Source organism: Babylonia areolata, unplaced genomic scaffold (genome assembly GCF_041734735.1).
Source record: "Babylonia areolata isolate BAREFJ2019XMU unplaced genomic scaffold, ASM4173473v1 tig00006703, whole genome shotgun sequence".
Lineage (NCBI taxonomy): Eukaryota > Metazoa > Mollusca > Gastropoda > Neogastropoda > Buccinidae > Babylonia > Babylonia areolata.
Genome location: NW_027468384.1, coordinates 12,501 through 17,500, shown reverse-complemented (window position 1 = coordinate 17,500; position 5,000 = coordinate 12,501). Strand labels below are relative to the sequence as shown.

The following is a 5,000-nucleotide window of genomic DNA, read 5'->3' as shown; positions in this document are numbered from 1 at the left end:
CGCAAGACCTGCCCGGTGGCCTGACGGCGCCGGCCGTGTCACTTTCCGCGGGCAGAGCGCCACGACAGGTTCTCGGGTGGATAAAAAGGCGGCGGTGATGGAGGCGCAAATCGTTCAGGCGCCGTGAAAAAGAAATGCCTGTCGTCCGTCGGGGACCGAGGGCGCCGGGGCGTGGCCGCTCTGCCCTCGCAGGTCGTTCGGATGGCAGAGACTGGGAACCTGTCTGCTAACCGCCTCCCGCTGCCATTCAAAAATGGACTACCCTCCACACCTCTCCCGTCCATGCGAAACGGCGGCCTCTCACTTGGCATGCTCGGAGAAAAAAAGGCAGGTAAGGTTGTGATAAAAAATAAAAAATTGCAAATACTTTCTGGGCCCTCAAAAAAGGCCTTCTCCAAGCGAGGGCGTCCTGCCGAACGCGGTTTCTATCAACTTCATGCTCGGAGAGAGGGAAAAAGAAAAAAAAGGTCCAGTAAAGGTTGTGGATAAAAGTAACCGGCTTTGGAGAATTGCCTGAATCCTTCCGGCGCTGTGAAAAAAAAAGACCAAAAAAAAGACCTGTCGTCAACGCCTGCTCCTGTCCATGCCAAACGGCGTTTTCCTCTCAACTTTGGCATGCTCGCTGAGGAAAAGGCAGGTAAAGGTTGTGGATAAAAAGTAAACGCGCTGTGGAGAATTGCCCAAATCGTTCAGGCGCCGTGAAAAAAAGAAAGACGTAGTCGTCAACGTCTGGTCCCGTCAATGGCGAAGGGCGTTTTCTCTCAACTTTGGCATGCTCGCTGAGGAAAAGGCAGGTAAAGGTTGTGGATAAAAGTCCGAAGAACCTCGCTACAATTGCCAAAATCTTTCCGCTGCCATTCAAAAATGGACTACTCCTCCACACCTCCTCCCGTCCATGCCAAACGGCGTTTTCTCTCAACTTTGGCATGCTCGGAGAGAAAAAAAGGCAGGTAAAGGTTGTGGATAAAAAAGTCAAAAATTGCCAAAATACTTTCTGGGCCCTCAAAAAAAGGCTACTCCTCAACGCCTGCTCCCGTCCATGCCGAACCGCGTTTTCTATCAACTTTGGCATGCTCGGAGAGAGAAAAAAGGAAAAAAAGAAAAAAAAGGTCCAGTAAAGGTTGTGGATAAAAGTAACCGGCTTTGGAGAATTGCCTGAATCCTTCCGGCGCTGTGAAAAAAAAAGACCAAAAAAAAGACCTGGTCGTCAACGCCTGCTCCTGTCCATGCCAAACGGCGTTTTCCTCTCAACTTTGGCATGCTCGCTGAGGAAAAGGCAGGTAAAGGTTGTGGATAAAAAGTAAACGCGCTGTGGAGAATTGCCCAAATCGTTCAGGCGCCGTGAAAAAAAGAAAGACGTAGTCGTCAACGTCTGGTCCCGTCAATGGCGAAGGGCGTTTTCTCTCAACTTTGGCATGCTCGCTGAGGAAAAGGCAGGTAAAGGTTGTGGATAAAAGTCCGAAGAACCTCGCTACAATTGCCAAAATCTTTCCGCTGCCATTCAAAAATGGACTACTCCTCCACACCTCCTCCCGTCCATGCCAAACGGCGTTTTCTCTCAACTTTGGCATGCTCGGAGAGAAAAAAAGGCAGGTAAAGGTTGTGGATAAAAAAGTAAAAAATTGCCAAAATACTTTCTGGGCCCTCAAAAAAAGGCCTACTCCTCAACGCCTGCTCCCGTCCATGCCGAACCGCGTTTTCTATCAACTTTGGCATGCTCGGAGAGAGAAAAAAGGAAAAAAAAAAAAAAAGGTCCAGTAAAGGTTGTGGATAAAAGTAACCGGCTTTGGAGAATTGCCTGAATCCTTCCGGCGCTGTGAAAAAAAAAGACCAAAAAAAAGACCTGGTCGTCAACGCCTGCTCCTGTCCATGCCAAACGGCGTTTTCCTCTCAACTTTGGCATGCTCGCTGAGGAAAAGGCAGGTAAAGGTTGTGGATAAAAAGTAAACGCGCTGTGGAGAATTGCCCAAATCGTTCAGGCGCCGTGAAAAAAAGAAAGACGTAGTCGTCAACGTCTGGTCCCGTCAATGGCGAAGGGCGTTTTCTCTCAACTTTGGCATGCTCGCTGAGGAAAAGGCAGGTAAAGGTTGTGGATAAAAGTCCGAAGAACCTCGCTACAATTGCCAAAATCTTTCCGCTGCCATTCAAAAATGGACTACTCCTCCACACCTCCTCCCGTCCATGCCAAACGGCGTTTTCTCTCAACTTTGGCATGCTCGGAGAGAAAAAAAGGCAGGTAAAGGTTGTGGATAAAAAAGTAAAAAATTGCCAAAATACTTTCTGGGCCCTCAAAAAAAGGCCTACTCCTCAACGCCTGCTCCCGTCCATGCCGAACCGCGTTTTCTATCAACTTTGGCATGCTCGGAGAGAGAAAAAAGGAAAAAAAGAAAAAAAAGGTCCAGTAAAGGTTGTGGATAAAAGTAACCGGCTTTGGAGAATTGCCTGAATCCTTCCGGCGCTGTGAAAAAAAAAAGACCAAAAAAAAGACCTGGTCGTCAACGCCTGCTCCTGTCCATGCCAAACGGCGTTTTCCTCTCAACTTTGGCATGCTCGCTGAGGAAAAGGCAGGTAAAGGTTGTGGATAAAAAGTAAACGCGCTGTGGAGAATTGCCCAAATCGTTCAGGCGCCGTGAAAAAAAGAAAGACGTAGTCGTCAACGTCTGGTCCCGTCAATGGCGAAGGGCGTTTTCTCTCAACTTTGGCATGCTCGCTGAGGAAAAGGCAGGTAAAGGTTGTGGATAAAAGTCCGAAGAACCTCGCTACAATTGCCAAAATCTTTCCGCTGCCATTCAAAAATGGACTACTCCTCCACACCTCCTCCCGTCCATGCCAAACGGCGTTTTCTCTCAACTTTGGCATGCTCGGAGAGAAAAAAAGGCAGGTAAAGGTTGTGGATAAAAAAGTAAAAAATTGCCAAAATACTTTCTGGGCCCTCAAAAAAAGGCCTACTCCTCAACGCCTGCTCCCGTCCATGCCGAACCGCGTTTTCTATCAACTTTGGCATGCTCGGAGAGAGAAAAAAGGAAAAAAGAAAAAAAAGGTCCAGTAAAGGTTGTGGATAAAAGTAACCGGCTTTGGAGAATTGCCTGAATCCTTCCGGCGCTGTGAAAAAAAAAGACCAAAAAAAAGACCTGGTCGTCAACGCCTGCTCCTGTCCATGCCAAACGGCGTTTTCCTCTCAACTTTGGCATGCTCGCTGAGGAAAAGGCAGGTAAAGGTTGTGGATAAAAAGTAAACGCGCTGTGGAGAATTGCCCAAATCGTTCAGGCGCCGTGAAAAAAAGAAAGACGTAGTCGTCAACGTCTGGTCCCGTCAATGGCGAAGGGCGTTTTCTCTCAACTTTGGCATGCTCGCTGAGGAAAAGGCAGGTAAAGGTTGTGGATAAAAGTCCGAAGAACCTCGCTACAATTGCCAAAATCTTTCCGCTGCCATTCAAAAATGGACTACTCCTCCACACCTCCTCCCGTCCATGCCAAACGGCGTTTTCTCTCAACTTTGGCATGCTCGGAGAGAAAAAAAGGCAGGTAAAGGTTGTGGATAAAACTCCAAAACCTCGCTACAATTGCCAAAATACTTTCTGGGCCCTCAAAAAAAGGCCTACTCCTCAACGCCTGGTCCCCAGGCACGTGCTGGGGGGCCTCAACTCAGGCTCTGCCCAATGTGGATCAAGGTCCACCTTCGCAGCGCCTTATGCGACACCCTGGTTGTGGGGGACGCGGCGTGGCGTGGCGGATCGCTCCGGTCGGCGCACAGCCGGCAACGGTCGACCCGTCCGCCTGGCTTTACTGCCCCCGCGCTTCTGTCTTTTGCACTGGCAAGCTAGCGACCGCTCGGCGTGCGAGGCCCGAGTCGGGGGACGGGAGTCTCGGGAGCCCACCAGCTCCCCGCAGGCTACCCGCCCGGCTGCCGAGCTTCCCGCCTGCGCGTCCAAGTGTGAACGCGCACGGCCGCCTCGCCGGGCTTCCTTTGCCGGGGCTCGGCTTGTCGGCCGGCGTCTCACGGTCCGTAGAAGGTTCGGTGCGTTCGCTGACGACGGGTCGAGAGAAGCGTTTTCTCTCCTCCCTCACTGACGGTCGTTGGTGCTCCCCAGCCCCTTCGGCGTCCCAAAGCGTAACGCCTGCTTCATCTCGTCAAGGGCGCGCCCGTCTCTAACCGGGCGTCGTCCGGCACGTGGAAACGGGCGGGAGACGGTGTCGAGGAGGAAGAAAGGGTGGGGTCCGGTCCGGTCCGGTCTGGTCTCCTCCTCCTCCTTCTTCTTCTTGGCGCGCCTCCCGCCGAGACCGATGGATTCGTTGCACTCTCAGGCCCTGAATCTGTTGTCCGGTGGTTTCAGTTGATAGTGCTGCCGCGGACCGCCCACGGAAAGAGCTCAGCCCTCGTTTCTGTGAGCAGCGGTCCCAACTGGCGCTGCAACCGTCTCCCGGGGGCACGCAGAATACGGGTTGCATTCTGGTTGATCCTGCCAGTAGTCATATGCTTGTCTCAAAGATTAAGCCATGCATGTCTAAGTTCACACCCTCGTACGGTGAAACCGCGAATGGCTCATTAAATCAGTCGAGGTTCCTTAGATGATCCAAATTTACTTGGATAACTGTGGTAATTCTAGAGCTAATACATGCCGACCAGCTCCGACCCCTCGGGGAAAGAGCGCTTTTATTAGTTCAAAGCCAGTCGGGTTCTGCCCGTCCTTTGGTGACTCTGGATAACTTTGTGCCGATCGCATGGCCTCGAGCCGGCGACGCATCTTTCAAATGTCTGCCCTATCAAATGACGATGGTACGTGATCTGCCTACCATGTTAGCAACGGGTAGCGGGGAATCAGGGTTCGATTCCGGAGAGGGAGCATGAGAAACGGCTACCACATCCAAGGAAGGCAGCAGGCGCGCAACTTACCCACTCCTGGCACGGGGAGGTAGTGACGAAAAATAACAATACGGAACTCTTTTGAGGCTCCGTAATTGGAATGAGTACACTTTAAACCCTTTAACGAGGATCTATTG

The 5,000-nt window shown here is 51.4% G+C and overlaps 1 non-coding gene across 1 annotated transcript in view; it reads left to right on the top strand.

Moving 5' to 3' along the window:
- The first annotated feature begins 4,446 nt into the window (after positions 1–4,446).
- The window catches only part of LOC143278395 (small subunit ribosomal RNA), a 1,829-nt gene continuing 1,275 nt past the window's right edge, over positions 4,447–5,000 (top strand). Inside the window, exon 1 of the ribosomal RNA XR_013054035.1 lies at positions 4,447–5,000. This exon is cut by the window's right edge and continues 1,275 nt beyond it. This is a non-coding gene — a ribosomal RNA (small subunit ribosomal RNA).